This window comes from Phyllostomus hastatus, unplaced genomic scaffold (assembly GCF_019186645.2).
Source record: "Phyllostomus hastatus isolate PE091 unplaced genomic scaffold, TTU_PhHast_1.1 phas_contig_495, whole genome shotgun sequence".
In the NCBI taxonomy this organism is placed as follows: Eukaryota; Metazoa; Chordata; class Mammalia; order Chiroptera; family Phyllostomidae; genus Phyllostomus; species Phyllostomus hastatus.
The window spans coordinates 8,902,279-8,913,854 of NW_025333895.1; positions in this window are offsets into that span (position 1 = coordinate 8,902,279).

Genomic DNA, 11,576 nt, shown 5'->3' on the forward strand with positions numbered 1-11,576 from the left:
CCCCTCGGCTGCCCCCGGTTCCTTGCCCCCAAGGAGGGCATGTATGACCCCCAAGGGGTGACCAGAGGGACCTCAGAGGGGGGGTCGGGGTGCTTGTCCCCAACCAGGATGGCAGTGGCTTAGGCTCTTCCAGCCTGTCCTCGTGCGCAGCTGGCCTGTCTCTGTCCCCAAGCAGCCTACCAACCCACAGGGCCCTTATCACCGCCTCTGTGGCTCGTTTGGGGGTGACGCTTTCTGCCTGTGGTAGCGGATGACTCAAAGGGGGGCGGGGCGAGGCCAGAGAGCCTCGCCCAGAACCGCATGGCAAAGCCAGGCTCAGCGACCAGCCTCGCAGAACCCCCCCACCGTTCCCCATTTCGCAGACGGGGACACTGAGGCCGAGGGGGGCAGGGACTGGCGCCAGCACCTCGCCACCACGGTGGAGGTCATGGGGATCAGATACCCCCGCCCCGCAGGGAAGTCCTGGGACCACCACCGGCGTGGACCCCTGAACGACGGCACCTCCCTGCTTCTCGGGGTTGGGGGGCGGGGTGGGGGCCCCGGTGCGGCCAGAGCCCCCAGAGCGGGCCGGGCACCAGACGTGGGACACACCGGGTGCCGGGAGGGACCACGTGCCTCAGCCCGGCTCAGCCGCCGGCCGGCCCCCCCAGGGCCCTCCCTGAACCTCCATCTCTTCTTCTACGGGACAGGCGGGAAGAGCCAGCGAACTGAAGGGCCGCTGGGGCCACGGGAGCCAGGGGAGGGCCGGCCCGGCGGCCGGGTGTCCACTCCGGCCCGGCCCCGAGTCCCCGGTGACCTCGGCCCCTCTGGCGGCGCCGGCCGGGGAGCCAGAGGAGGAGGCCGTTCCCCAGGGGCCGGGGGCATCTGTTATCGACACCTGCCCCCTCCGTCTCCCTCGGCGCTCGCACACACACACACACACACGTAAGAGGGAGCGAGTGTGCAGGGCCCCACCACCCACGCTCGCCGCCGGAGCCCCTCGCCCCCGTAAAGATAACGGGAAATGATTCATAATATTTATTTGACAGACATGATATGAACCGTAATAGCCTGTTGGGATTAAAAATGTCCGTACGTCTCTGTCACCCACCAGCGTGGTTTAAATGTTATATATGTGGCCGCCGCGGCCGGGGGGACGGCGCGGTTATGGATGGCGGCCGTAAAGAGCCGCCGTTCGCCCTGAGGGGTGGGGGAGAGGTGCCCGCCCGCCCGCCTGCCGCTCCCGCGCTCGCCTCCGGGGAGGCGGCAGTCAGAGCGCGCCTTCGCCGCCCGCGGCGGGCGTCCGAGGAGCAGGGCTGGGCCTGGCGTGAGGCAGCAGCCCACAGAGGGCCCCCTCCCTGGAAGGCCCAGGCCCCACCTTCTCTGGCCGGGGACCCCTGCAGGGTCGGCCGGTCCCGCGTAAGAACGCGTTCCTGCCCCATCGCCTGCGGGATCGAGTCCGGCCTCCTCGGAAAACCGGCCAGGCCCCCCCTCCAGCCCCTGGGTGTCTCCCTCCTGTCCACACCCAGCCCTCCCCACGCCCAGCCCCTCCCAGGCCAGCAGGCACTGCGGCCCTGGACCCCGGGTCACTCCCGGACATGCCGCAGGCCACCCAAAGGCCCAGCTGCAGCGCGGCCTCTCGGCAGCTGGCCGAGCGCCCCGCCCCCAACCTGCACCCAGGCCTGGCTGGGGTTTCTCGGTGCCCCCAGCACCCTCTGTCCCTCTGACCTGTCTGTGTGCTTGATAGCCCCCCGAGTGTCCCGGAGACCAGGGCCCCCACTGCGTGCAGCATGGGATTTCACAGGGAGTGGGGCGGTGGGGGGGGGGGGGCAGGGCATGCTCGAGGGCTGGCTCCAGCGTGGCGTGGCTCCTCTGTGAGCCCAGGGCGGACTCCCAGGGTCCCTGGGCACAACCCAGTTTTCCTACACGCAGAACACCCTTCCCCTCCCAGGCCTCAGTCTCCCACTCAGCACAGTGGGTCTTCGGCCCCGGGGTGTGGGGGGCTCAGGCCCCCGGGGCGTCCTTCTGTGAGGAAGCCACTCGGAGTCTGCTGTAGGAAGGGCTCACCGTCTGCTGCTGAGAAACGTGGGCGGGGGGGGGGGGCTGCCCCTCCACCGCCACCCACCTTGCCCCACCCACCAGCCCCGGCCCCTGGCCCCCAGCCCCAGGGCCCCATTCAGGGGAGCCCTGTCCCCAGGCTGATAAACGACAGCTCACGGTGACAATTGGCCTTTGTTCCTCCCCTGACGAGGGTCCCAAAGGGCCGGTCTGAGCTGAGGCACTGGCCGAGGGGAGGGGCAGCCTGGCCGGGAGGTAGCCCGGGGCGGAGGGGGGAGGGAACAGCCCAGACCTGCCTGCCTGCCCCCCGGTGGGGGACAGTACTTGCCCAGGCAGAACCCACGGGTAGGAAGGGGAGCAGCAGGCCGGGGCGTCGCTGCTGGGCTGGAGGGGCCAGAGCCCGAGGCCCCAGGCCCTCTCGGTGAGACCCCTGCCCCCTGGGGCCCCGGCAGCCTCAGCCCCCTGCTCCGTAGCCATGCTGGTCACATGGCCGCTCCCGCCAGGCACCTGCACCAATACCTGCCCCCGGCCGTGGCTCCCGATGGCGGTGTGGGGACTTGCGGGGTGCCCCCTCGGGAGGCAGCCCCTGCGCCCCGCACGCCCTGTGTCTCCCCCACCGAGCCCAAAGCCCTGCTCGTGGCGGCTGGCCACCCCCCTCGGCTGGCCGGGCTCTGGCCCCTCCGCCCTCGCCTCCCCCCCAGGATGTGGGAAGCAGGGCCCCCGCCGTCCCCGGGGGGCAGGGGATGGAGACACAGGAAGGGGGAGCAGAGGCCCCAGTGCGCTCAGCGACAGACCCTTTCCGCAAAGGGCCCTGGTGAGGGGCGGGCGGGGGGGGGCCCTGGGAGGGGCCGTGCCCCGGCGGAGGCCCACAGTGGGGGGGGGGGCTGCCGGAGCCAGCCCGCCCACCCCCACCCACTGAGGGGTGGTCGGACCCCCAGGGCCGCAGACACTGACCCAGGAGGGGCCCCGGGGCCCCTCCCCCAGCAGCGAAGCCGCTCAGGTTGGGGGCCGAGCGCGGTCAGGAAAGGAAGTCGCCCACGGGTCACCCCAGCCGTGCCTCCGGGTCGGGGCGGTGCCCTGCCCCCACCCCCCGGCCCCCCGAGTGTCTGTCTTCACCGTCTCCCCACACACACACCCCTGCGGCCGCCCTGTGCGGCGTGGCTGTTGGGAGATGTCTGGCTTTCAAGAGAACGTGAGTTTGTTCTCACCGGACGTTTTCTAGGTTCATCGTTCCTACGCGTCCGTGACGAATCCGGGCCCGGCGGTGGGAGCGGGAGCCCGGGGCGCCGAGGGCTCAGACCCTCCCGGCCCGAGTCTGCCCTCTGCCAGTGGGCGAGGCCCCGGCCTCGGCTTCCCCGGGGGCGGTGCGGGCAGGGGGACGTGGCAGACGGCCCCCGCAGGGCTCAGGGTGGGTCGGGGGAGACAGCACCTGCACAGCGGTCGGCCCGGGCCCCCTGAGCCATGCAGACCCCCGGCAGTTCACTGTTCACCAGCCCGGCCCCGTGCGTTTGGCCGGAGGGCCTCTCGGGCCGGCGCCCACCGCGGCGCTCCGCCGAGACTCCGGCAGCTCTGGGAGAGGCGAGGCCCTGGTGTCGCCCGGGTTGAGCCATGTGGCAGGAACTTCCCGACTGTGCTGGGGTCTGTGTGCTGATACTACGGGGCACCACGGCCTCTTGGTGGGAGCAGACCCGTGACAGCAGAGCCCACCCGCGGGTGGGAGACGGGCGAGGGGCTGTGGCTCTGGGAGCCAGGGGTGAAGGGTTCCTGCCCCGCCGCCCCCCCCCCCCCCGCCGAGTTCTGCTGGTCTGGCCCCTGGCTCTCAGCGTCCAAGGGGCACTGCGCTTGGGAAGGCAGGGGGCCCTCCCCCAGGGGTCCCCGTGCCACTCAGAGCCGGCTGGGCAGGGCGCAGGTCCCTGCTGTCACGGAGTGGCCACCGGGACCCAGAGGAGAGGTGAGCTCTGGCCTCGCCCACGAGCCCCGGCACCTGCCCGCCCAGCCGCCGGCCCGCTCGGCTCCCTGGGTTGAGAGACACATGGCCATCACCCCGATAGCCCGACAGGTGTGCAGCCTCAGGTGGGGCCCAGCCGCGGAGCGGGCCTGCTCTCCGCCGACCCCAGCTTCTGCTCTGCGGAGTGGGAGTGAGCCCCCCGCCCCCCCGGGCGTGCAAGCCCGAGCGCCCTCCCAGGGGGCCCTGCCATGTGCAGCCCTGCTCCCCAGTCCATCCCTGTCCAGCGAGGGGTCCCGAGAAAACACGGACTCAGAGGAGGCGGCGGCGACCAGGGGACTGGATGAGGCCCAGCCAGCAGCTGGACCGGCGGGACGGCCCGCAGAACCCTGAATGAGCAGTCTCCACTGCGATCCACGCGCATGCTAAAAATAACACGCTGCCGCGTGGAAACGCGGCCTAAAATTACACCCAGAGGGGTCCGACTACAAACGCATACTCAGAATCCTGCGGAGGAGCCCCACCCCCATCCCTGCACGGTGGTGAGCTCTGGGTGGGGGAGGGCAGGCCGGCGCCCCCCACCCCCACCCCCACCCCCACCCCCCGCGCTGCGCTGCCCTGCCACCAGCCTGCATCACCCTCACGGCCCGCAGGAAGCACTGCTAGCAAAGGTCTGTCCGAAGCAGCTGACTCCTGGTGCCGGCCGCCGACCCCGGCCCGCCCGCACCGCGGTCCGCTGCGGCAGCCTCGGGGGCCCTGCCCCTGGAGCCTTCTCCTCCGCTGTCTGAGCACCGTCCACACCGTGGGGGGGCCCGGCCGCGCCCCCCCCCCCGACAGCCTGGGCTCCATCACTGTCTCCCACGAAACAGCCGCGTGTGCTCTCGGTGTGGACGGAAACCCGCCCCCCCTCTCCCCCGCCCGAGGCCAGCTGGTCTACCTGCTGCGCCCGCCCCGTCACCGAGCCCGGCGAGGTTAATAACACGCTTAATTTCACCAGCACAGAAGGGCGCGTCTAAATGGCCAAAATAGTTGGACCGTGGCACAACTGATCTCACTTCAGCGACGGCACGGCCGACGCAGAGGCCGGTTGGCTCTGCTCGTGGCGGGGCTGGCCCGCCAGCTGGGGGTGCGCGGCGCTGCCCGGACCGGGGTGCCTGGCCTCAGGCCCCTCTGACCGGGACCTGCAGGCGACCCTGCCTGCGAGGATGGCCAGACATCCCCGGAGGCAGGCACCCTCTGCCCAGGGCTGGGGCCCATGGGGCAGGGGTGGGGAGGGAGCGGGACTTTCTCGGCGCCCGAGGGTGGGGCCCCACTCTGCTGGTTTGCATGTCCCTGGGGCTCAGGCGGGCACCTTGGCCACCCCGACCGTGCTTCCCCTCCCCGGAGACGAGGCCCCGGGGCCCTGCCGGAAGGCCCCGGGTCAGACACTCGGCACACAGCGGTGCCTGGCACCTGCCTGGCGCCACCGGTCTGAGTGCGGCCACCATGCCCTCGAAGGTGCCGACTGACTCTACCTCTGCCTCTTGTCTCACCGCGAGGGGCGCGAGGGGACACGGTCCTGTCTCCCGCCAGGCGGTGCGGCCTCCGCTGGCCCGGGGTGACCCCGCAGGGCCCTCGCAGCCACCCTGGCCAGCACAGGCCCCCGGCGCGAGCCCTCTGTGCCCGAGGGACCCACGTGTCCAGGCTGGCGCCCCCCCACCCTCCGGCCATGTGTCCTGGGCCCGTCGCCTCTCCGGGCCTCGGTTCCGCGGCCTCTCAGCGGTGGGGGCAGCACAGCGGGCTCACAGAGCGAACCCGCTGCGTGTGGCGTCTTACAAAAACAGCCCCTGACTCCCGTGCCCGTGGTGGCGGAAGGGGCGGCTCCCCATCTGGGCCGTGCACCCACACTGCTGAGCCCACCCCACGGCCGGCCTCGCTCGGGTCTCGTCAGGGGGAGGGGCCCCTCTGCAGCAGAGGCTTTGCCCCCCCCCGCCCCCGGTGAGGGCCGCCCTGCTCTTGAACGGGCGTGCTCGGGGCCGCTGGCGGTGCCCTGGACCCCAGGCCTGTCCCCGGCCTCCCCGCCGTGACTGTCTCCAGCCCCCTGGACAGCAGCTTCAGAACCCGCGGGGCGGGCAGAGGGCTGAACTGCTGTTTGTCTAACGCGGACCCCAGAGCAGGGCAGGGCCAGGTCGGGGGCTCGGGCCTGCGACGCCACACCAAGTGGCCGCCTGCACCCTCTCGTCACCCGGGACGGGGCTGAGCACCAGCAGCACATGGGCCCGCAGTTCCCGCCGGCCGGCGCCAAGTTGCACGCTGCCCCCACCGCCGGCCGCTCCCAGCAGCCACTTTATTGCATCTCCCAGCCGTGTGCTCAGGGCCCCCACCCCGGGCCTCCCACCGGGCAGCCTCCCGCTCACGTGGCCCTGGCCGGGGTCACCCAGTGGCTATCGTCCAGCGGGCAGCCAGGCGGGCCCGGCCAGTCCACAACGGCTTTGCTCACAGGTCCGGCTCCCGGGCAGCGACGTGACCGGAAGGCTGGGCCTGGGCTCTGAGAGGACATGTCCGACCGTGGGCACCCCAGCGCGGGGCCCCGGGGGGGGGGCGGGCAGGCCTCTGTCACGGTGGCTCCCAGCATGCCCTGCGAGGCCCGGGCTTGGACAAGCAGCAAGGCCCCGTCCGACCCGGATTTGGGAGTGGCCGCCACCCTCCCCACTGCGTCCTGTCGGTGCGGCAAGCAGTGGGGGCAGCCCGGGCTTAAGCGGGGAGGGAGGAGACCCCACTGCTCGGTGGGGGGGCGGCCCCTCTAGAAGGCTCCTTGGCCAGAGCTTGTACAGTAGGCTCATCGGAGAGGCGTTATGTCACTGCCTCCAACATCATCACCTTCTTCCTCACCATCATCATCACCGTCACCATCATCAGTGCCATCATTGTCACCATCACCATCATCACCATCATCACCACCATCACCACCATCATCATCATCACCATCATCACCATCACCACCACCATCACCATCGCGCCAGGGCCAGGGTGACGGGGGCCCAGAGAGGGACAGTCGGGGGGCCCAGGATCTGGCACCCGAGGTTCTCTCTGCTCCGCCACCGCCGTCCGAGCCCCAGAAACCCGCACGGGGGTGGGGGAGGGGGCGGTGTCGGGAGCAGACGCCGGCGGTTGTGTCTGCACTAATCAGGTTAATTGGATAATTGCCACTCTGTGGTGTTGGGTGTTGGTACAGCCTTGAACTTGGCTTTTATAAAAGCTCTCCCCCAGCCCAGCTCCTCCGGCCGGCGAACAGAGCCCCCCGCTCCCCCAGGTCCGGGGCACGGGGTCTCCTTCCCCAGATGGGGGGCCGAGGCGGGGGAGCAAGGCTGAGTGACTCAGAGGCCACCCAGGGGCCCGCGGATGAGGTGACAAGAGACGCCCGGGCCTGCCCGCCGCCTCCGGCTCCGGAAAGTAAATCACCCCAAAGAGACGCGTGTGATTTCATTTCTATTCCGTCTGCGGGAGGGGGAAATCAATGTTTGCTAAATGAAAAGGAAAAAGATCGGCAAGGGGAAAATGTATTTCCAGCTTCTAACAGGGCGTCCTCGGCGATGGCGAGCCGGAAGCGAGGCGGCCGGCCCGTCTGGCCCCGGGCTCAGCCGCGGCGGGAGCGGGCGCGCTCAGAGGCCTGGTGCCAGCACCTCAGGGGACAGCGGGAAGGGGCACGGACTGGGGCCCACAGATCCCCCTGCGGCCAGGCTTGGGGTGGCCAGCAGCCTCCAGATGAGCTCTAGTTGGACACCCCCCAATGGGCAAAGAGGGGGAGGGGCTGGGAGAGCAGGGCCAGGGCCCCTCTGCGCGTGGGAAAGGACGCAAGACTGGGTTCCCCGCCCCCCCCACCCCGCAGAGCCTGCGCCCTGCCGGCTCCCCCCACAGCCTCGCCAGGGAGGGCGACGAGGGGCCGGCAGCCGGTGCCTCCAGCCCACCCATCCCGGGCACCCACGGGCCTCGGAGACCTGCGCCAGGGGCCTGTCCGGGCGGCGTGGACCGGACAGGCTCGGGGTTTTGTCGCTCCTGGACTCCAGCGTCCGCGTAGAAACAGGTTGTTGGACACCCCCAAAGGGCCCCGCCCAGTGCCCAGGGCTGGGTGTGCGGGAGGGACCGGAGCGGAGACGGGCCCCATCGGAGGGGTCTCTGGTTTGGCCGCCACGGTGAGGGCAGGCATCGTGCTGGGGGCAGTGATGGTGGAGCGTGGGGGCTCCGGGGCTGGGTGGGGGCTGACCCAGCCGGGGGGCTCGGGGGCTCGGAGGAGAAGCCCGAGGAAGGGACGCCGTGGGTCTCGGGGGAGCACGGTCCCAGCTGAACGGAGGCCCGGGGCCAGGAGAGAGGCCGGCGAGGCCGGGGCGTGGGCCAGAGGGGGCCAGGCTCCTGGGCCTCCCGCTCCAAGGAGGGCCGCCGTGGGTGGGAGCGCCCGGCCCTGAGCCCACCCCCGCCCCCGCACTCTCTCAGCCAGGAATCTTCCACGGGAGGCTCCGGGACGGGCTCTTCCACGTCAGGGCGGACCAGGCCCTGGGGGGCAGGAGGCACCCCCACAATTTGCTGGTCTCTAGGAACACAAACGCGAAGTCTCTCCAAGACGGAATTAGGTCCAGGGCCCGGGGTGAGGGGCGTGCCGTCCCCGCGCGCCCTGAGCTTCCTCGCGATCCCCTTTCCACCCCCGACGGGTGCGTCCCAGCTCCTCGCTCTTTGTCTCCGGCACCTGCCTCACCCACCACCAGTCTGCAGCCTCGAGGGGCCTGGCCCGCCCGCCCGCCCGCCCGCGCCACGGGTGCCGGGGCCGGCCTCCGCCCGGGTCCTGCGTCTGCTCCGGCCTGGGGCGACCTCTCGTCGTTTCTCTCCCAGGAGTTCGGGCGCTTGGTCAGACGACATTTCCTGGGGACGTGCCTCTCTGCCAGCGCCCCTCTCGTCTCCCCGGCCGGGCGCCAGCTCCGCTCCGAGGACTCGGGGCCCCGGGAGGGGACGTCCTTTCCCCGGCAGGGACTGCACTGACGGCCCCGGCGAGCGGGCAGCGTGAGGCCGGGGGTGTCCTGGCTGCAGACGACGGACCGGCCGCCCGGCCGCGCCGCGAGACAGGCCAGGGCCCCAGCGGCCTCGGTGGCGCCTTTCCCCACGGACACGGCCGGGGGCAGGGCACACGCGTGTGACACGCTGCCTTTGTCCCGTGAAGCCGTGTGCCCAAGACGCGCCTTCCCCGTGAGCTGGCCCCAGGTGGCGAGACTTTCTAAGCTGCCTTTTTAAATAGACACAGATAGCCCTGGCTGGCGTGGCTCCGTGGATTGAGCACAGGCTGCGAACCAAAGCGTCGCAGGTTCGATTCCCAGTCAGGGCACATGCCTGGGTTGCGGGCCATGGCCCCCAGCAACTGCACATTGATGTTTCTCTCTCTTTCTCCCTCCCTTCTCTCTCTAAAAATAAATAAATAAAATCTTAAAAAAAAAAAAAAAAACAGACACAAAGTGACCCCTCCGAGAGGGTGTGGAGAACGCACAGACGAAGGGTAACAGACAAACCAAACTGAACAACACGCTGCCAGCCCCCGCGGGAAGAAACCCCCCTCGCCCGTACGCACTCTGGCCCTCCTGCCCGTGTTTCCCCGTGAACACGCGTGCTTCCACCCGGGGTCCCGCCGTGCTCCCTGCTTGTCCCCTGCTTCTTCCACTGAGAGGCCGTGCGCCTGTCCTCCCGTCCCCCCGAGCACGCCCACGGCCGTGGGTGTGTGACAGGACCCTCAGGGACCAGACGTCTGGTCCTGTCCTCACCGGCTCCCTGCCGTCGGGTCCCTCTGGGGGGGTCCCCTCGGGCACAGCTGTGCGCGCCCCAGGTGATTCCACTCCCCCCCCGCTGTGGGACCCTGGGTCCAAGGGGTGGTCACCAGCCGGCCTGACACCCACTGTCCACTGGCAGTGGGGGCAGACTGCCCGTCCAGCCTGGAAGGGACCGGCCACCCACGTTCACCGCAGGCTTGACCACGTTTTTGGAGTCTCCCTGGGGTTTGGGTTCGAGTTTCCTTCGTGGCCCCCGTGGGGGGGCGTTTTCTCCCACAGCCCCACTCGCCGGCCCCGGACCCCCGAGAGGCGTCGGGGCGGCCCTTCCCTGTCTTCTGTCCGTGTCCCCTTCGGGGGGGGGGGGGCGCCCCACGCAGGCGCGCCCCCGGGGAGGAGTTTGAGGAGTGCTGGGAGCATTTGCAAAGCGGTGGCAGAGGCAAGGTGAGGGCCCCCCCCACCCCCGGGACCAGAGGCCGTGAGCAGGGGAGGGGGCACCTGGCAGGCGCTGGCCCCTCCCTCACGGGTCCCAGCCGAGGCCAGAGGCAGGGGGCCAGCCCCTGAAAACGCACAGCCACACAGGGAGGAGGGCAGAGGGACCCGCAGCCCTGGACCCCCTTTGTCGCCACGGCGCCGCCCTCCCTCGAGCACCGAGCATCGGGGGCACGCCCCACCTCCGTCCTCGCCGGCCGGCTTGGGCCCTCGCACGTGGGGCGCTTACTGCCCTTGGGGCCCGGCTCCGCCGGCCCGGCCGCCCTGCCGAATGAGGGGTGGTTTCAGGGGCCCTAGGGATCCGGCGCTGGGCAGAGCCAGGCTCCGCCGACTCAGCACCGCACAAGCGACCCCGGGGGGGCGGCGTCAGGGCACCCGGACAGACCGCAAACCGCACACACCAGCCGCTTCGGGTTTCTTTCTGTCCTTAAAGATGTTACTTATTTTTAGAGAGAGGAAGAGAGAGAGAAAGAGAAGGAAAGAAACATCGATGTGTGGTTGCCTCTCACGCACCCCCCACTGGGGACCTGGCCCGCAGCTCAGGCCTGTGCCCTGACCGGGAATCGAACCGGCGACCCTGTGGTCTGCAGGCTGGTGCTCGACCCACTGAGACACAGCAGCCGGGGCCGTGGTTTTCGATGTCGCCCTGAGCCCATGCCTGTGGGAGGCAGCCTCCCACGGGCCCCCCTCCTGTGTCTGCGCCCAGGCGGGCGGCGCCCTCCTCAGGGAATGGAGCTGCCCGGGGAACCCGGGCAGGACCCACAGGACGTCGTGGGAGGGGTGGCGCGGGCTGCATGCGGGGCTGGGTCCTGGGAGGTAGGCCTCCACCGGGGCCCGAAGGCCCACGCTGCGCGGGTCCCCCAACAGCCCTGAGGAGACCTCCAGGTGGGCAGAGCCGAGGCCCCGCCCACAGCCGCCCCGACTCCCCGGGGACCCCGTGGATCTTTGGTGCCAGGCAAGTGGCGTCAGTCCCCCTGCCCCCCTGCCCTGAGCCTCAGTGTCCCCATCGCTAACCCGAGAGGGCTGCCCTCGCCCTGACCTCCGGCCGCCCCGATGTCACCGGAGACACCTCCTGGCCCGCTCCTGACACCGGTCCTCCTCCCGGGAGCCCGGCCAGGGCGGCCCCCGCACCGCGGTTCCCAGGGCACCGGGGCCAGGGCCCGCTCTGCTGTGAGTGCAGCCAGAGGGGACGGCGTCACCCTCCCCCCGCCGGCCGACCACCCCTCCTCTGGGTGGCTTTTCAAAAATGTTTAAAATCGAGATGCCAAGTGGCAAACCAGAAAACCCACCCCTTTAAAGCGTCCAGCCCGGTGGGTGTT